This window comes from Temnothorax nylanderi, unplaced genomic scaffold (assembly GCF_030848795.1).
Source record: "Temnothorax nylanderi isolate EJ_2023f unplaced genomic scaffold, tnyl_v1.0 TNYL_tig0554_pilon, whole genome shotgun sequence".
In the NCBI taxonomy this organism is placed as follows: Eukaryota; Metazoa; Arthropoda; class Insecta; order Hymenoptera; family Formicidae; genus Temnothorax; species Temnothorax nylanderi.
In genome coordinates, this window is record NW_027249616.1 from 1 (window position 1) to 21,984 (window position 21,984).

At 37.9% G+C, this 21,984-nt stretch overlaps 2 long non-coding RNA genes across 2 annotated transcripts; one reads left to right on the forward strand and one right to left on the reverse strand.

Moving 5' to 3' along the window:
* The first annotated feature begins 9,496 nt into the window (after positions 1–9,496).
* On the forward strand, positions 9,497–13,974 carry LOC139783886 (uncharacterized). Its single transcript, XR_011721416.1, has 3 exons — positions 9,497–9,699; positions 12,029–12,117; positions 13,465–13,974. It is a non-coding gene; the product is annotated as an uncharacterized lncRNA (long non-coding RNA).
* A 2,986-nt stretch (positions 13,975–16,960) lies between these two features.
* Positions 16,961–20,029, reverse strand: LOC139783885 (uncharacterized). Its single transcript, XR_011721415.1, has 2 exons — positions 19,940–20,029; positions 16,961–19,857 (listed from the first exon to the last, which is right to left on the reverse strand). It is a non-coding gene; the product is annotated as an uncharacterized lncRNA (long non-coding RNA).
* Between the last annotated feature and the right edge of the window lie 1,955 nt (positions 20,030–21,984).

Sequence of the window (21,984 nt, forward strand, 5' to 3'; positions counted from 1 at the left end):
CCAACCCGCGCGTTATAGTTTAGTTTCCAGTGCGCACAAACGAGGGAACTCTAAAAGCTCTTTCCTCTGCCGCCACAACGCGCGTGGCGCCGTAACGCCGATTAATAAAACTCAACTCACTGTTTGCAATGAATGGTGGGGCGCGCGTTTCGATCGCGTGATTGCGAACGGATGCGATCGAAGCGTCGGTAACGCGACACATTTATGACACAGCGAAATTCTAATTATTCAAAGTAATTCTAATTATTCCTAGCAAAACTAGGGCATTCGGCTAATTTTGGACAGTCGACCATCATGTAACGCGACGACTTTGGCACGAGACTTGTTTATTTCAGATATAACGCGTTTCGCTACGCTATTTGCAACGGAACAGTACCATTTTCTCTAATTAATCCGATATATCAAGTGACTGTCCAGTTCGCAATACGTTAAAATATTTCGTTCGGGCAATAAAAATAACCAGGTCGTTTCTTGTGCAACCCAAGTTTCCAACAATGGGATTTGTTGTTACATCGAAGTAATCCCTTGTCTTCTCACTTTGTAGTTTTCCATGAAAACTCATCTTTCCGTGTCTGGTATACGAAACTTAAGTTCTCCTTTAAGTTTCTCTCTCTTCAGTTGCGGAAAGAAATTGCATGCAACCTTCCTCATAATCGTCAATCATAAGATTTTTTGTTAAGAAGAATCAAATATTATAATAGACAATCAATAAACGACAAAATGGATCAATGCAGATAAATATTTTCACAAACTTATTTCTTCTCTTTCTTTCTTTCTTTCTCTGTTATTATTATTATTGTTACTATTTCATGGAAATGAGATAAATAAACCAAGAAATTGTAAAATTCGGATTAGATTCATATGGAAAATGAGAACGGTTCTCACGATAACAAGCGAACTCCGAGATGTCATTACGTAGGAAGATTTGGAAAGTCGCATACGGTACCATATATGCACAAGCATAATAAAGGAAAATCTTATTTGTGTGAGAAAAAGAGATCTCAAATTGTAACCGCAAACAACATGGCGCATGCAGACGTTGCCGAATTTTCGAAACAGAAACGCTGTAATACGGATAATCACGTGCCGCTGTATCTTGATGCCCTAGTTCATCCCTATGGCGCAGTCTGCATGCGCAAACTCGATCGTATCATCGGAGATCCGCCGATAGATCACGGTCCGTGAGACAGGAAACGATCGGCACGCATTGAGGACAGAGAGAGGAAGAGAGAGAAGGCGAGAGAAAAAGAGAAAAGGAAGAAAGAAAGAAATATCGAGAGGAGATCGAGAAGATTTATCTCCTCACCGAAAGGTTTGGATAGATTCATGAACCCTATCGATCGCTCGGCTAAGAAGAAAGGACGTAAAATATCCTCTCGCTACGCACATTGGCAAAGAACCCGTGCTCCGCGTGCAAAACGTGCAAATCCTGTTTGAGAATTAAGACCACATGAAATTCAATTGTCATTTTTCTTTCACGTTGCTCTACGTGGCATTAATGCATCCGCAAGGCAAAGCAGCAATTATGGCGCAGAGGCGCATGCGGTTCTCTTAACAGTTTCGCATGTATGTGAAAAACAATTTTTAGACAAAGAACGTGCGCATCGTGTGCAATTAACGGTTAATAGGGATCGATTGATGATTAATAGGAATCAATTCATGCAAGCTGCAAGCGAGAATAAAATCCGAATAAAATCTTGCTTTCCAAATCTAATTTCCCCGTTTTCTTTCCGTATATCCGTTAAATCAGCCTGTCCATGGCCACTCGTTCGCTTTTCTTTCGTTCCTTCCAATTTTTCCCAGCATTGTCGGCATTCCTCGCGTTCGGAATACGGCACGGCCATCCAAGATGCATGCGCCGTGTTACACGAAGCAATACTTTACAGTTCGCCCTCCGCCCTGACCCTTGGGCCAAAATAAAGCACGGCTTACGAGTTGCAATTTCAAACTTTCGTGAAACAATCGGGTCGACGAAGGGCACTCGCAACGACAAACTCCACTGAGTATGGCAAGACAAAAGTTCGAAACATTTTCGACGAGCCTCACATTAAAAAATCGATGAAGTTCACGAACGCTTAAGAAGACACTTTTGCGGACATAAAAATCTTACTTAAGAGTAATGGAAAAAAAATTGTGACAATAGAAAGAAGACATTTCGAACTTAAGGTGTATTGAAAGTAACAAAGAGATAACGTTCAGCCGCGATTTTTCTTAAAGCGCAATTATATTCGCCTCATATTCGAAAACCTTTATAAAAAATATAATAAAAGAGATAAAAAAGAACCGTTTGTTTCAAAGAAAATTAAACGAAAGTTGCTAATTCGTTTGAAACAATAGAAGAAAAGAAACTATTAGCAGAGAAGCATCAGTGGAACGGGAAAATAGAGAAATACGCGGAATCGATATACCTCTGCGAGTAGCAGCGAAACGGAATTCGACGTAAAGGACCACGCGCAATCCCACGGTTGATTAGACAAATTTTACAAGTTCTCCAGAAATTGCAGGATCGCAATATCGCGGAAGTAAACTCCACCGATGGGCAGTGACCGCCATCTTTGCGATTCTCGTCAACATTGTTCTACAGAAAAGAAGAGAAAGACGGAATCGATAGTTGTAGTAACGACAAGAAATTATCGTTATCGTTCGAGGCATGTACTAGTCAAACTTGGGTGCCAAACACAATTTCGAGTTCCCAACCGAACAAGCCTGTCAGTCGTTTCGAAAAATTTAATTCAGAATCACCCTCATCCACCTCTCCATTCTAGTCGATCGAAAATCTCATTTTTGGATACGTACGTGGCTGGAGTAGCAGAAACCCTCAACTCGAATCGAGACACTTCTCTTCGATGCAGCATGACGTTACGATTTGTGCTGTCTACTTTTTTTTCGTTCAATGTCTTCTATCTGTCTTCCCGATTCGAACCATCAATATTGCTCGCCGTAATCAATAGTTTGCGAAAAATTGCCAATAACGTAATTGAAGAGAAATATAGACTCAGACGAAAGAAACCGTGATAATAGATTGCGGATATAAAGATAACTTGCTGTCACGTATTTATACTTTATATATACAGCACACAGCTATCTCTGATTTAACGAAAACTATTTTGAAGATAGATTTCCCGATAAATTTCAAGTTCAATCTTCCGTTATATCGAAAATTTTCGGAAGAACCTAAATACAAAGTTATTTTGCGCTAAAAATATAACCTTCTTTGCGTAAGGTATGTTTCAAAAATGTAAATAGTAAATAGCGGAACTTTGTTGTTTGGATTAATTTTAGCGCGACTTTATTTCAACATAAACTTCAGTCGGCGTTTACTTCTTAAGAAACTTCATGTTGAAAATTGAGAAGTTGTGGAAAATAACCTCCCTCGACAATTTCGCCGAGAGAAAATTGATTCCAAGTTCGTTAAAGAATTAAAAGTTTTGAAAATATTTTTCAATAGATCGAAAGTTAGTAGTGTATGCATGATGTGACGTACACATAAAACGTGAGATATCATTCCTTCATCGATTACTCGTAATTTAAATTGAATCACGTAACAGATATTTTTCTTTTATGTCGGTTCCCCCTATTTTCTTTCCATCTAAATTATAGACGCTATTAGTTCGATTGCCAGACAGAGGAAAAGAACCTATCGACTATATAGTTTTACTAGTTTTTATTTCCTTCTCTTTTTTTCATATTATTTGCTTTAATCAGCATGCTCTCAATTTCAATTAACATAAATTATCAAATATTTGTGTAGTAACGTTGGTTTTCACGACTTTGTCTTCCATTCGCAAAAAATAATTAACATACTATAATTATGTTATTATTTTTGTTTAAATTATCCGTCGACATTTTAAAAATAAGTCCATTAAATGTACTCTCGCAAGCAAACTGCGGGATTTTCTTTCTTTCTCAACCACCCGGGCAAATTTCATTACTTGCGTTACATTGTTAAAAATAATATATACCTACAGAGAATGGTATATTCGCCGGTTTTCATTCTGCGCTCTTATTCTATCATTCTTTTGTGATATTTTCTTTGTAATTTTTTTTTATAATCCATTTTTATAATAATTAGTTTTTCATGTATTTTTTTCATGTCTAATTATATACGAATGGTTTTTTTACTACCTTTCTGTCGTCGTGTACTCAGCTTGTTATTACAACCCAAAGTTTCGCGAATGTTTTTTTTTTACAGATTTTCTCAATAAAAAAATCAGTTAACTTTATATTAATAAACAGCGTTATAGTATTATCTAAATATTCTAAATCATTATATATTCTCAAATCTTGTGTGGTCTTCGATCCGACGCGAATATCCGTTTGAAACATTCATTTCCAACCGTTGCCGCGTAACGGTGTCTCATCTAATATTGCTGGATGCGTTGTTGCATCCGGATGCAGTTGAAATCCACAACTACGTGACCGCGGTGCGACGGCACGAAAACGCTCCCGAATGTCGGACTCCAACGGTGTGGACTTTTGCAAGCGGAATCCCTCGTATGCTTCCACTTTATGGATGGCGTTCCGCTGTATATCTTCGTAAATCTCATTTCCTAAAATACGGCAACGGTTCCTCATGCACGTTTCTAATGGATCCTACGGCTCCCACAACGATTATCTCGATTTGTGTGCTGCGCGGAACGGATTCGTTGACTTCCTCCCAACTCTCCTTATATAGTTTCTCGATGACAAGCCTTTCGAATACGGAGAAACACTTTAAACCGAATGATGGAGAAGCTCCGCTTAATTGAGCGTCCATTTTGTCGGACATTCTGATGTATATCTCCGTTCTAATAATAAACCATTGTCTCGGCGATGGGACGGAAGAAAATGTCACAGGGACGGATATAATTCGGGAACGAATCCCCAATACGTGCCGCCTCTCCGACATGTCGTGGCAATTTCCGCTTCATCATCTTCGACATCCCTTCTGCCCGTCTCACAGACGGAGGGAAGTCGAAAAGGAATTCATTCGGGGCCAAGTCACGCAAGCGATCTTAAAATTCTCGTACAAAAAATTCTTAATTAACTTATCCAGAAGGGATGATGAATAAGCTTCACGCTCTGCTTCGTCGACAAATTGTTTCCGTTATGAAATCATCAATATCAACGTATTTATGACACTCATAATAATAAGAAGCCATAATATTTTTATCTTATGGTGTGTGTGAATAGCATATAATAATTGTATTATAAATTGCTATATATGAGAAAGAGCATTATATGTGGCACATTGTTCAGATTTATCACTAATTTATGTAACTCATTTAAATCGTCGAGAAATAAGAACAGCGCTATCGCATAAACTTTTTAAAACACATTATAGACTATACAAGCACAACAATTGTTATAAGAAAAAAATCGTTTAAAATAGAAAGGGCGAACGTAGGAGAACTAACGTGCCAAGGGGCCATTCTTCGAAATCTCATGGCAATCTCCGCTTCATTGTTTTCGACGTCTTGGTGCGGAACGAGAGTCCGAAACGAACGGAAAGAAAGAAGGAAACGGTTGAAAGAACGCGAAAAAACCACGTCTGGACACGGAAAGTATGCCCACAATATTCCGCGCACGCTCCTACGAAAAATTGACAATCAGGAATTTGTTAACTCGCGATGGGGGACACGTTTCCTGCAGAAATCACTTCTCGTAGAAATCGGCTGATTCCACTCGTTCATTTCTACGTGTGTACGATGCTCATCTATTTGTATCATTTTACTTTCTATGAAACTATTTTGCACTTTTCAATAAAATTATTATAATCGATTAATAATTAAATACTGATCAAAGAACTCTCTCCGTATATTCCTGTTACGTTTCTCATCGATCTTCACGGTCGACAAGTTTAAATATCACGCTAAGTAATTCATTAACTCCGTTGATCGATTTTAACTTAAAAAGATTTTAATTAAAAAAAAATTTGATCGATGGTTCGCCTTACGTAACTCAAAAGTCAATGCGAGAAATCTCTTACTTTATTTTCTCTTTAAAAACTCGCGGCTGCTAAATTAGTACTCAAATGTCGCACCAATTTTCATCTGAGAATGAGAATGAGAATGAGAAAACTGATCTGTTAATCAATTCGCATTCTTCGTGCGATCCATAACTGCGCAAGCCGTCCCAAAGACCTCATTCCTTTTCCTCTTGGCGTCGACGACCGTAGTGAACTATCTATTTGGCTCAATCACGTCCGCGACCATGTCGAAATACTTCTTTATTCGTTTACAGACCATTTCCGACGTGCCGTCGAAACTCGCAATCGTGCCCGCACATTCGCCTGTAATCTGCGCCAATACTAATCGTCTGACGCTGAGAATCAATATGATACGATTATCTTATTAAACCTGCCTACATACAAATATTTCTTTTCTAATCAATCATGTATTATGTATTTATTCACTACCTACATATCTCCTATTCATTATGTACATATTGATATGTATTATTCATCATATACGCATAAATGTGTATTATAAATGTATGTATTATATATTATATACATTATAATGTAATTATATTATTCATTTTTTAATCTATTTATTATTATTAGACAAAATGTGCCATGTAATTTGATTATTTCATTTAAATTATATATTTATTTATGATCGTTCTGTGTAATTAACTGTACCGTATCTACTAATGTATAAACTATTGCTTGGCAATAATTTATATAAAGTAAAATAATTAAATAAGTATTTACATAAACCATTTTTGTTTCAAAATCAAGCGTATTAATTAGAACTGCATATGTCACACCGTTTTGATAAATATATTGTGATTAGTACATTTTTTCCTCTTCGACATGTTCAAACAAGAGGTGAATGGCCATAACTTTCAAGAAATTGCGTACACGTACAAATCGGAAGCGACATGAAGCAGCTACAAGATCACCTGCCTCCTGCCCCAAGGGAAGTCAACGACTAGGTAACCAACGGCATTTGGCTGCGTCATCATTTTCTCCTCGACCAGTCGGACGATCACGTCCGTCGGAACGCGCAACCTGCCTCATCATCTCCTCAAAGCGATGACCTTACTCGAACGCGAAATCCACCTCGCAGCATATCCGATGGCGAAATGAGCCGCAGACCGTATCTCGTGACGAGCTTTCTGCCGAGGGTGAAATTTACTCGTTCCTGAATCACGAAAATAATGAGGCTTTTGTTCTGCTTGAGGGCGGTCGTATCCGTAGGGTCTTCCCGATGGATACCGTTGTCCTATCTCTTGCTAAAGTAGACATTCATTTCAAGACTCGGCTGTATACCTTGACATCTAAATCTGCCATACTATAATATGCTCGTATTATCTATTTTACCGTGAGGCATTATTGAGAAACTAACTGAGAGACACTAAATTAAATATAATAGCAATGTTCATATCTCGACTAAATTGTTAAAACCTTCGAAATTTTATAAATGACTTCTTATTGTTAGAATATAAAATATTGATGCGGCAGTTGAGTATTTTCAATTGCAAAAGTTGAATATTTTATAATCACGGTACAATAGCGAATATTATAATTAGCGAAAAAAGATTTATGAATTTTTTCTGGAATTTTAATCAATTTAAATAATTTTTTTATTTTGGTTTAATTTAACATATTTTAAATTAATACATAAATAACGGATACAATAGTATAAATATCTTAATTCAACTATCTTCAAGTATTTCGCAAATTGCGTTAAAGTACAAAGTAAATTTCGTTTTAAGACAATTTTCAATTATTCTGCGGAGGAACGAGAAATATTGTCAACGCGTTGAACTCAACTAGTGAAATAATTCTGTATTTTTAACAGAAAATTTATGAAAACTTCAATAAGACGACAGAGGTTGTTGATAGGTAGATACTTAGTCGAAACGCAAGCAAAATCCATTTGTTGGATTACATTTTTAATACTAATATTCCCAGTTCTATGTTATCCGAGGGTCTAATGTCTTGCGATCCTCTTATAATTATTTTTCTCTCGAATACATGTCTCTTCGTAAAAAAATGCAGAAACTAGTTATTATTTGCATCTTTTATTTATGTCAAATGAATACTTTCCATGACCAAAATAAGCATTTAACCGAAAGAGTAAGACAGAGACGCGAAGATTTATTGTAGAAAATCGGCAAATGATGTCCTCGCAATTGATAAAAAGTAATTTGTTGAAGTTATATGTGCGTATTTGAGATGTATATATTGATATATATCGGGGTTGTGTGATAAACGTAAGTTTAAATTGATCGAAATTATTTCAACCAGAAATCGCCGATCAAAGGTGCGGTTTTGATAATAAAGAGTTGATTTACGCTGCATGCATTAATAATGCGATCATAACAACGTATGATCGATCTACCGCACATCACGCCCGTAGAATCGCGAACAAGAATCGTTTGTTATATGCGTGCTATCACAGTAACGACGTACACTGTGCTATTGACATAAACAAAGTTAGTCGGTAGGTAATGTCGCTCATAGCGGATTTGCAGACAGAGCGGTGCATTATATACGCGATTATCATACCTTGCATTATCATATGTAATTTATGTGGCGTCCGCTTGCATGAGTAGCAAGTATTATTTGCTACTCATGCAAGCTTTACCAGAAATCTATCACGCTCATGGCACCATATTTAACCATCAGCAATTGTAAAATATAACTCTTTACATTAATTAACCATTAATTTCACTAGCTTCCCTGTCAAAGATGTCTTGTTAGTAAACAATAACGAAACTGCTCAATAATTAATCAAAATTGTAATTAATATCAAGTCACTTCTGTAAAATTGCTTTTCTGATAGTTTCGTTCATCATGAGTGGTCAAAATTACCAATAAATTCATTCAGCTATAACACGTTTATAATATAGTTGGTTTTATTCTTCGTGTTCTATTATCTTTTATTCATATAAAGAATAAATATTGGAAATATTTTTATATAGAAAAAATATCAAATACTACAATAAAGCATCGCAAACGCGCATCGTCGTTCACTATAGAGTAATTGATTTGTGGCGAGTTTTGATTGATGTTTCTGGATTTAAATAATGTTTCAGAATTTGGATTCCAATTGATATACAAAACTGAGCATTTGCGCGAAAAATGAATTAATCAATTCATTATTGAAATACTCAGTCACACGATTGCGGAGGCGCCGACGTAATTTAAGAAATATAATTTTCGATTTTCAAGGTACCTACGTAGAGAGCAATAAACTCTCCTTCGCAACGTGAGATAAACGTGAGATAATTTAGCATGAGAGAATGACGCTTTCGACGAGTTCCTATTCGAAAGGGATGCTCGAATTGTCCACACGATCGATGTTCAAGCTGTAACGTAGGGCAAATAGCAACGCATCCGTGCTTCAAGACAAACCCGGCACCGAGGGACACGGAAGGATCGTGATCCTCTGATGACCGCATGCCGATTCCCCTTGGAGCGTCTCCCATTGACCGCAAGCGATCCCACCGGGTGTCTCGGGAATTCCGTCCGGCGGTCGCATTCTCGACGGTCGATGGGAAAGGCCGCGGCTGGCTCTCAGCACCTAAATCAATTAAATATCTCGCAGTGACCCGCCCGCTCGTGCTCGGTCACTTGCGTCGCGAGCTGGTTGTCACTACGGCATCACTACGGCATAGTTCTCACCCTAGGTTGCGTGACCGCATTTCCCCCGTATGGCTCTCGACGAAGAAATTTATGCTGGGCAATAAGAATATTAAGAAACGGAGGTATGACGATCAAACAGATTTCGCACTCTTACGGTTTTTAACGTATTGAATTGCATAACGTACACTGCAAATCAAAATGTGTTATTTTAGTTGAAGCTTCTTACACATTTCTGGCCGTTTTAAATCACATCATGTAAAAAGAAACATGTAAAAAGAGCTTCAGTCAAATGTGTCATTTTTAGACGTTTATGCGTGCAAAAATAACACACTTGGATTTGCAGTGTGCGCTCATTCGCTCCGACGTATTAGTTAATTGCTCAATTATTACGAATTTTGCGAAATACTTACATAACTTCTTGTCAGTTTAGTTTTGTTATCACTTTTCCAGTGTTAAATGGTTTGTCAGAATAATGACAACGATTTTTAATCATCATGAGAGAAGTTACCTTTTTCCTTTTTCGAGAAATTAATCGAATTTCTCTTTTTCTTAATGGCTCTACAGCTCAAGATTGAGCCATGGTCTTTTGAAGTTCGGCCTTTATCAAATCCGAGGCCTCCCTTCTAGTTTCTTAAAGATACACTCTCGGTGAGTTGCCATTAACCCTTCCGAGAGGTGGCGATCAAATAAGAACCGACGATTTTTGGTCGGATTTGAACTCGGATCTTCGGCTCGTTAGAGCAGCGCACATCTTTCTGTGCTATGATCGCATAATTACTGTTTATTGACGATCGTCGATGTTTGTTTTTCTTATGTTAGTAGAAGTTCGACCTTTAACTAACGTTTCATTTACCGTAACAATCATGCATGCGTCTAAATGACATGATAATACGATTAAACGTTTTAAATGACGTAATTTAACACACGAAGAAACATGTAAAAAGATCTTCAGTGCCTAATGTGTCATTTTTAGACGTTTATACGTGTAAAAATAACACACTTGGATTTGCAGTGTAGGAAAGTGACCGTACATAATACACAAAGATACAAAATTTGCGTAAGATCGAAAGCAAGTTAAGTTTAGTTCTCTAAATAGAATAAAACTTTAGAGCGATCCTAACAAAATGTAAAATATATTGAAACAAAGAAGAGATATACCAGTGAATACGTTAGAGATTTTAGACTTTACTGGAAAGCACTTTACTGACAAGGCAAAAAACGTGGAAGTTTTCAGCTCTATGATAATTTTCTGCACTGTTGATTCTGTAATTCTTCAGTAACCGCGAACGTTTATTTCTTTGCGGCATGTTCTCTTTCGGATGTAAATCCGGGAAGATATACACATTAGCGAAAGAGAACTGATTGTGAGAGAAGGATTCAAACTTAAGCCAAATAGTCGAGTTTCATTAAAATAAATGGTATATTCGCGTTGATAACAGCTCGGCCAATTAGAGAGAAACGCGGCATCCAGTCCATTTTCGTTCGAGTCTTGTTTTGGACGAGCATCGTGGATAACGACTGGGGATTCAATATGTTTTCATGCAAATTTCCGGGGAAGGTATAACTGCGGCTTCGAGTTGCCCGTCCAAATATTATATGAATCATCCTGACACTTAAAAACGATGAAATTCTCGGCAGTGTTTTCGCGGCTCGATTTCTACCGGCTTTCCATCCACTCGCCTCTTTTTTTCCTATTTTTCTATTTCAGATATTCACATTTGATTCGCGATATTAAACGGTCGAAAAGAGAATTATAAAATATATCTTTTACTTCTTAATATATGTATAACAATTTTAAAATTAATTCATCTCTCTTTGAAATTAATTTATTTCACATTAGCGTACTTATCGGTATACAAGTCGCATCTGAAAGAGCGAATATAAAAATACGGGGGTATACGTCCAGTAATAAATCGTGAATCTTCGTGGAGTCTCGTCGGAATAAGTGCTCGAAATCGCGAGAGAATGTAACGCTTTGACGAAGTTCAGCGTTGTGAATTAAATGCAACCTGAGTCGTCTCGTTTTCCATCACCTCAGCCACGCGGAGAACTTTCAATTACCCTTCCTCTATTCGTGTATCACTCTATTCTGGAACTTCACCTCTCTATCTTTCACGAAAATCTTTTCTTCCACTCCTCGCCCGTCGCTCAGTTATGTAATCGGCTTAGGCGAAAGCTGTTTACAATATACTGATGCATTACGCAACAACAAATATGAAATTTATGTGAAATTAGCGCGATCATTTAATTCCTCGTTAACGGATGGAAGAAACATTTCGAATTTGTGGAAGCATTTCTGGAATAAGATATCTCATATACCTATTCAAATAATTTATTTATAATATTTATTCAACAATTATGAATATCATGTAAAAATTATTCAAGCGTGTGCAATTCGATTTTAGAACAGAACTTGAAACCGGCGTAATTTATACAAACGTGATTTTTCAGAATGCCATAGACGTAGGAAAATTCCGGTCTTACACCATCCATGTCATCCATCTTCGTGCGCCTACAGCATTTGAATCTAGGTAACAAATGTAAGTGGACCTATCGAAATTACGGTAATTTTAACTACTGCTTCGAACATTAACTGCCGAATATTCGGAAGGCATGACATGACACGTAATGACTAGGACTGCGGATCGATCGTGGTGCGACGGGAAGTTACAGACGCGATTGCGGAAATCATCAACGACGTGGCATAATTGCGGTCGGGAAAATAATTACGGTGATTATTACGCCTGATGTGGAATCGCCGAATTCGAGGATGCGTGATACGGGCGAGCGCTTTCAATCGCGAGACACCCCAGAGAAGCATGTAACTTCCTCCTCGTTCCTCGAGCGAGCGAGACGCTCTCCCATGTAGCAGCGACGATTAAACCGTCGAGAAATTTATGAACTCGAATTAACGATAAGAGACCGGTGCCGCTGGCGACCGGTAAACTTGGCTAGTGGTTAATTATTACTAAGTACGCGTGCGCCGCGCGAGCGGCTCGAAGGAACAGTCCCATGCAAATGGAAGAGCCATTAATTATCGTTGAATATCAGGGCGCGTTTCCTTTGACGTACTGCGTCAAAAAAGATGCTCGGCTTTATTCGCGAAAATATTCATCTTCGTTCATCATTCCAGGGCATTCGAGCGATTAAAGTACAAGCCAGAGGAAACCATAAAGGTGATGTCACTTTTAACGGTAGCAAAACAAATTTCGACTATTTTACTTGACATGTGATATATACAGCATCAAAGTACAGTGCAATTTTTTAATAAAGACAATAGCGATTATTTTTTTGTTCAATTTGAGACATGTCATAAAAATAGCAACGAATCGAGCTTACAGTCTTCATGTAAGAATTTTTGTTTCAACGAATATATATAAATGCCTTCTTATTATTAGCCATGTTAATTAACCCTTAAATGCCACACCTCTCAAGAATCTCGTAAATGACACATGGGGTCTAAAAGACCCCAGCATGAAAAATGTCTCCTTACTTATTAATTTTTTTATATTTAGTTATGAAAATTATTTTCAATGTTGTTCAAGGCTTAGAAAAGAGAATAAAATGCTTATATTATTAAAATTTCAATTTCAACATAGTATAAAAAATTAAATAAACTGAGTACTGCTAAGTGTACAACCGGGTAGGTCAATCACTCAACTATCATCAATGGGAGCATGAGCTCCATTTTGGGGGGAAACATTTGAAAATATATCATTGTAAAGGGTCTGGGGTCCGCTGGACCCCGGGTGGCATTTAAGGGTTAAAAATATAATTTTTTATTTAAAAAATAGTAATTTTTCTTGGTTTGGTTCAAAATACATTACAAAAATGACAATGAATTGATTTGATTATAAGTATTCGTGTACGAATAACTTTTGTTCCAGCAAACACATTCGAATCTCTTTTTGGCGATGTTAATTAAGAGAGATTGAGGCACGCTAGGTAAGTATCTCGGCGTGCGCGCGGCATAATTCGCATTCACCGAAATTGTGGGATAGCCGCGCCGCCCGCGCGCGCCGTGACGGACGGTTGATTGGCAGCTGCATCGGCGCATCCGAGTTGTAGCGCAGCGAGAGCGAACCCGCTCGCTCGATCATTCTCTCGTCTCAAGCTGCATCCCAGCCGTGCGTCGCGCCGCCTATCTCGTGCCAATTGGCCGCATAATCAGTAATTGCCAGGATGCAACGACCACGAACATCCCTTATAGCGTTGGACACTCGCGACGGTTAAACGCTACGAGCTACCGTGACGGCAGTCGCCATGAAATCGTCACACTGAGATTCACACGAAAATTATTACGTAGATGTAGATATGTTCGTCGCTATAATTGTAATCTGGAGTATCGATTTCTTTAATCGCAAGAGGTTTCGTGTAAAACAATGAAACGATGCATATCTCGGAATTATATTGCGATATTAATTGCAATCACGGGTTTCATTACGATTCTCAATTTTTTCGCATTCAGCACCGAGTGAACGATTGCGGCGGATCATCCTTTTTATTCGCGTGAACGAAAATTAATTGCACGCGACGTCAGCAGAAAACACAAAGTTACATTACCGCTCGGTCGAGGGGAGAGTGCACTTCGCACTTGGCGTTTGGCAAACAGCGCGAGATACGGAAAGCAGCCAAGAAAAATCCGCAAAAGGAGCGCTATGAGCGAAGCGTAAATACCGTAGGACGACGAAGGGCCATCGAATTGGAAAATTCCTTGCGAAGCACTGCAACCGAAGTTCTCTCCGATGCCGATGCGGGGATTCTAAGCTCGAAAACGTCGGCGCATCACGTTGTACTACTGCAACTTCCATTTCCGACAGTCGGATATTAATAAAGTTCAACCTAAACACGACTTGTCAGTGTCCCTTTTTTTTCGGCCGTGCCGAGTGAAGAATTTTTAAAGCTGACCATCTTTTGTGTGCTCTCCACAGGAGGGACAAACTAACGCGTCGCCATATTTCGATAGCGAGACGTCAAGAAGGGAGAAAGAATTACACGAAAAAATAAAATTGCTATTGGCAAGCGAATGACAGAAATGTGACACGAACGAAAGAACGAAGAAAACGCATTTTGAAATGACATCATGATCGAAAATGACGAATACACGAATAGACATAAAACATGATACACATTTAAATCATTTGAATTCAGTATTTATATTTCCAGAATGTTTCAACTTTGTTGTTTTTTTAATTTTAAAATTTTATGGTTATTTTCATTTCCAATTTACTTGTCGTTATATAAATCCGATTAGAACGTGGTATCGTTTACAATATTCTGCAATTACAATTAGGATTAACGCAGGATGCAACACGTCAACCGTGCAGACGTCCAGCGGAATAAATGCGAGCGACCATTTTGAGAATACAGAATTCAGGGTTGAATATACGGCTCGCGCGATAATAAGTTCGCGATTTGCATTTCATACACAAGGCACTCACATTACGACCTGATAAATAATTTCGTGTCGATCGCCGCGTTGCGTAACGGCGCTATATATGAAGGAAAAAAGAAAACACGAAAAAAGAAAAGGCAAATAGGCGCAGCTCCAAAATAAATAGCAATTTGGTAGTCTACGGTCGCAGTATTGTCGCGACCGGCGACAGCCTCATGCGGACAGCCGCGCGCGCTATCGAATTAATCAGCACAACTTTAAAGCACGCCGGCAATAGCGCGATTACCGTTTTCATCACGCGCCGGAGCCATTATTGAACGTATAATCGAATTCCGCTACCGGCCGATCGAAAGTCAAACGAGCGCCCGAATACCGAGTGAAGCGCTCGCTAAAATATTTTCACGTAATCCGGTTGTCCAACGAGACGCGCGACGCACGTTCAAAACACGTTTCGCATTCTCTGATCGTCTCTTCTTCTGCGGTTCTTTCAGATCTGCATCGTATAATACCGAGAAAAAAAAATTGGCAATCTCGCCAGAACAAATTATATGATTTACGATTTATCGACTAACGGTGATATAAGGAAATATAGGAAGGAGGTGGCTGCATTTTTTTTTTTTAAAGGGAAAGGTGTGATTTCTGCCGGGATTCAATACAATTTCGCGAGATGGTAACGTGATCGAGATGTTCCGCGATAACGTCACTAGTTGCAACGCATCGCACGAACATCGAAGCGATACGCACTGATAGAACCACGCTACGACGGATATTGCCAAATTCGTGCACCATGAATATTCGATTCTCGTAAATCACAGGAAAGTGCGCCGGGGGCGCGCCACGATTTTTGCGCCGAATGTTCATCGGATAGCCGATTTCTCGAACCGGAAACGTAGAGCACCTAACGCTCGACGGATTAATTTTTCTTATCGACTGACCGATTTTTATCAGGTTTTGTCATGTGGCATGAATTTGACATTTATTTCTTCTATAACATTTAATTCCTATAATTCAGTAAAAATTTCAGTAAAAAAGCCAAATAAGTGTATCAAATTAAACAAAGAGAAACGTTATTCAAGTACTAAATCCTAGTACATTTAGTATTATATCTAAATCTAAATAAAATAAAGGCACACAAAATAATAATGTTTTAAATTAAATAAGAAAGCGAAGTGATCTTCAAAGAAACTATTTGTCATATTATTACATAAGTGGACACATTCCAAAGAAAACTGATTAAATTAACTTAGTATAATTTTTCGTGACCTTATTCACTTTATACTTATATAGAGGCGTTATGATTATAGAGATATAATGCAATACTCATGATAGCAGGACAAACTCGACAAGTCGAAAATTTCATGCGTTTTTCGGACTGTATTCGCGTCAAGCGGCTAGTCGAAAAATCTTAAGAGCGCAATTTCCTTTGGAATTTGGATTTTAAACGAGGTGTTCTAAGGCGAGGTAATCGCCGTTCGTCAGGACGAACTTATTCCCGTTGGCGAAATTAATTCGGGAAACCAATTTGCATCGTCGCCTAATGCCACCGTAGTCGGTGATGCATCCCAATGTGTTTGTAGCGCGCGTCACATGCGAAATTGCAATTACCGAGATCGCGCGCGTTGTCCAGCCTAGATCACCGGAAACATATCCACCACCCGCGCCCATCTGCCTGTCCTATCAGTTGTCAAGAATACCCCGGGTGAAACGATTCAAATTCTAAGTGAATGATGTATTAATAAAGAAATCATGATTCAATCCAAATTGTAAAAAAGCCTCTCTGAAAAAGGTATATAATTCGAGTATTACAAAGTTTACTTTATGCAGTGTAAGTGTACAAGAATCCATACAAATATACATTCGTTATACAGATAAGTTACAAAATTAAAAACAAAAAATATTAAATATACGATCTGCATGTAAATATAATTTTCTTTTAAAAGCAAGAACTTAACTCTGGAAGTAAGAGATAAGAGAGTAGATAACATCAGTGAGTTCAAGGCAACTTTTTTCTCAAGAAGATTTCTCGGATACATTTCTTTATCATTATAATTTCATCTCCTCTGAATCTTTGATCGGCTTCCTTTTACACAATTTCGGGAGAGAATTCTGCGTCGAAACAAGCGCTAGGGAAAATTGTAGAAACATTATTTCCTTATCAAGCCGTTTAAGTGTTAGCATTACTAAACATTTACTTTGCACTCCGGCGACGCGAGCGGAGTTAAACGGCGAAATAGAATTTCATTCGTCGTCTTTGATCGCGTCGCGACTTTGCCTGTGAAACTCAGCAAACTCCTTACAGACGCCGGGTCAGACTTCCTCGACGATTCTTATCGGAATTTGAATTTATGATCGTTTAGATTTCGTTTCAACGTTAACTTAAAATTGCTTTATTTGCTCATAAAAAAACTTCCGTTCTGCTCGGCGCTTATTTAATCCAGTAATTCCAAATCATGTTAAATTAATGCACACTAACATTTTCATATTAAATAATAATATATAAAAATACATTCGTTCCACATAAATTATTGCAATAATAACGTGGAAAACATCAAAATATCAAATATTATTCTAGAATACTTTCTAAAAGTATATAACAAAACCAAATTGTAATATTACACTTTTTAATTAAATTTTACTGTAAATTTCTTTATAGAACACGTTTGTAATTTTCCCCAAGCATTTTTAATTCCTTCTTTTTTTTTTTGTTCATCCGTTATTATTCCATTATTGCTTGAACGTGCAACGGCAGCGCTGGCGTAATATTATTTTTATGCGCTGCAGCGAGCGTATTCGAGGTATAAATAAATATGTACAGAGAAGATAGACCATGTAATACGGCAGGAAGAAAATTAAGGGCTAGCTCGTTACAACGGCGAAGCGGTAAAATCCTGAAGGTAATGGCGCGTGTTTTATCGCCGGTGCTCGCGCGTGCTTCCGTAACGTACGGTCGGTCCCGCACAATCGAGAAATCTCGAAACTCAAATAAATCTCACCAATCGACAGGATAGAAACCGAAGATGTGTGATATCGACTTGCACAAAGCGCGAGTTGTAACGCAAGGTATATATCTTGAATCTCTCAAGCGAGTTCAATTTCTGATTGGCATCAGGATATGTGAAGCAGGATCTTAAGTTCTGAGCAAGCTGAGAGCATATACATACATCGGATGTGTATATATTTGTATACACTTGCTCTTGTATGCACTTTTGCTCAATATTGAGAGAAACTTCATGAACGACTCGAAGTAATAATTACATATTTGCGTTTTACTGCACATTAAAATTATATAAAATATGAAGCATTTCTGCTTCAAAGAGTGACACGTGTTTACTTTTCAAGTTATAAATTAAATTGCAGAAACTGTATGTAACTACATGTATGTAATTTAATTCAAAATAAAAATTCAATTTGGCTTCTGAATAAAACGTAATAATGGCCATTTAACTGACAATGAGTTATCTGGTATAAAAGCTGGAAGTTATGATGAATTAAAAAAGCATGATAAGCGTAAAAACTTATTTGACGAGCGTGAAGATAAGTCAGCGAAACCAAATTGCTACTAAACGCACAAATAAGTATTCTTCTTCTTCTGATTGACTTTCCGAACAAATCTGCCACATATCTATCATGAGTTGTGAAATATATACGAACGTTTTCTAGCTGTAAGTATGAAAATTTATTGGGACGTTCCACTTCCGCATGAAATTAATAAAATATATAAACATATTATATCTTCGAAATACATCCTCATCGCCATAAAGTGCGTTTCATTTTAACTTTATCACACACACACACACACACACACGCTACATTATTACATTAATTCTTAATAAAGGAGACTTGCGAGCTAAACTTTGCCTTCTAGATCTTATTTGCAAAATGAACAAATAATTGAAGATATAAATTCCAATTTCAATAATTTTCGTCTATTTCTTACGTTGATATGTACTTTACAAATTATATGCTATTATATGTATGCTCAAAAATTGTTTTAAAAAACTTTAGAGTGGAAGATTTCACGAATTCTTCGTCATTAATTGCATCAGTTTCTTTGGGTTAATTAAGAGTTAAATATCTATTATCTATTATGGTGCAATTTGTAGTATACACGTGGTGTCTCGTGGGATCGAGCATTATGGCGTAACGATGACGTCATCATATCGTAATATTCATTCGTTTTCTGACGCTTAGCGATATTCAATAGCGCGGCGCATCGTAAAGCAAACGAGAAATCTTTATTAGGTCCACCTGCATTTGTGCCATTTATCCCGTTCGTTCGAGCTTGCCAAAATCAAATTACGTGATGCGATGCATAGATAAATGCATTAATATCGGTGAAATCATAATCGTACATCCTACTTCCGATTCGGTAATTGTTACATCGAGCAACGCAACAATTTCGCCGGCTTTGCGTGCCATCCGGCAGGGATGACGATAAAACGCATCGAACGGTACGGAAAATTAATGATAAAACGAATGACGTGAAACTAATGGAGAGACAAGAGCGAAAAGAGAAAGAGACGAGGAAAAAGGAGCAAACATTAGATACGCCTCTTTACATTAGAGAGGATTAACTCCTTGACAAACGTCAATTATCGGCGCATCGATTGGGGCATCACGTTTCAGTGTATTGTATTACATTCTTGAGTTTCATCGCACGTCGTTCTTCGCCAATGCGAAAAAAACCGATGCGAGAAAGGGGCGCAAATTTGAGGGGAAATATACGCGTGCAACTTGGTCGCGCGATCCTCTAAAAAATTCTATGCATCCACGATACACCTGTCTCCCGTGTTCCAAGTGTTCTCGAGAATTTCCCATGAGTCGTCGTTGCTCGCTGAACCTCAAGAAACGTATTCTTCTTACTTCTCTCACGGCTTTATATCCGCTGTAATTTGTGATAAACTTGAAACACCCGTTTTGCTGTAACTTGCGCGCTTGGCGAAATTGAGAAATATTTTCGTGCTTACGTTATCTTCCCCGGAACGTAATTCTCGTCATGAGGAACGAGAAGCGACTATGGTTTATGCAACTCGATCACGACGTTAAATATAACGTTCTGAAACAGTATCGCAAATATATTATGAATCCTGGGGAAGCAGAGTTCTGAGCAAAAAGCTATATGTTTCGAGGGCATTTCGCGGTATCGCTAGTGGATTAAAGAGAGCACTCTCGCGAAAAATCCAGCGCAATCCCGTGATACATCATATACTTAACTCCCTTCTTCTTCACGAAGCTACATCCTATTTCTTGAAGCCAATCCAATTCGTCCGCGAGAAAGTTGTGGATTAAAACAGACGATGCAAGAGAGTGCAACAGGGATACATCTCCGTAGCTTCTTCCCGAATCGAATCACGTCTCCGTGAGTGTCTTATCGGATCGACCGTTAAGCTTTGTAACGACGACGGCAGTGTGCCCTTGATCCCGATCGGTTCTGACAAAGTTCATAATGGTACACGTGGCGCACACACACACACACACACACACACACACACAGATCGAGACGCGTAACGCGTATAGCTCGCGTATATGCGGACGCTCCCACATATCGCCGACGCTACCAAAACACCCTTTGATCTCCGTCTGCATTATGCATGAGGAAGAACTACACGCGTTCCGACAACGCAACATACAGACATGGGTGCGCGGCGAATCAAACGGCACGAGAAAATAATCGGAGTAGAGATAACTGAATTTGGCTTTAAGCCGGTTGAAAGCCGGCGAACGCTTGAAATTAAAGACACATTATCGTGCCACTTGAGGGTTTTTCCTTACGATGTACGATATTGCTAATACTATAAATTCTTATATTAACTTTATTAGATAATAATTGATAGGTTTAATATAATTAATGTTAAAAAAACGCGAGGAAAAAAAAGAGATTAAACAAACGTTAACTGATATTTATAATTAAAATTACTCAAAAGTTAAATAATTTAGATTCAAGTATTTAATTAAAAATTTCTAAAATTTAAATGTATTATATTTTACTGAAAAACGTGATATTGATCAATATTTATGTATAACAAATAAAGCTGCATTTATATTTGTTTTGTGTTTCATCTGATATGTCGATACAGATGGAAACGATATATGTCAATAGAAACATCTATAGCAGTAACAATTTTTTTCATGTAAAATTATTATAAACAAAATTATCGTGTACAAATACATCTCTTATTGTATTTCCTGCATCTTTCTGAAGACATGAATATTATGCTACTATGAAACTCTATAACTCTCCTAAAGCAAAAGAAACTTTCGAATCCTCTTTAAGACGTGAAAATATAATCGTTAAAACTTTTCAAGTAGCGCGGTTCTCTATTTTGCATAGTCATAAAATCTATTTACAATATAGATACTATTTACAATATAGATAGTAGTATCCATCTTATTACAAAGAAGAAGAAGAATGTAATTTCACATAGAGAGATCCATAAATTTCTAAATGTCAACAAATTCATCTAACAATAAGTTCCAAAATGATAAAAAAAATTCAGTAAAATTTAAAGATCATTTGATTTCAAGTGCTTTATTTCACGCTGCGAAAATTAATCTGGAAATCAAACACTATATTTTCGCTGGTACAATCACTAAAGATTCATTTGCTGAACTTCCTTCTCTTGCGCGAACATAGCGACAATGGATAAAAAGAAAAGTGCAGTTGTGTTTTTTGCGGCAGCCGGCACGATTACGCGAAATGACGGTCGGTCGGCGCAGAAAATCGCTCGTGTAAAATCAGTCCGCGGCAATTTATATGATAATTGCCTCGCTGCATCTGCAGTCAGCACGAATTCTTTTTACCGCGCGCGCGGGAGATGCTTCTTCCTACTGTCCCGACTTCCTGCTATTCCGACGTTCAACCGCCTACGTATGCCCCTGTCTATAACCCGCGAAATATATTCCCGTCGTACAACTTTTCCCTCTTTTTTCCCCGATCGTGTATCTTTCCAAGAAAAATGCGTTTCGCCTTGGAATTTTCGTCTGCGTGCTTTTAGCATGTCACTCGTTTGAT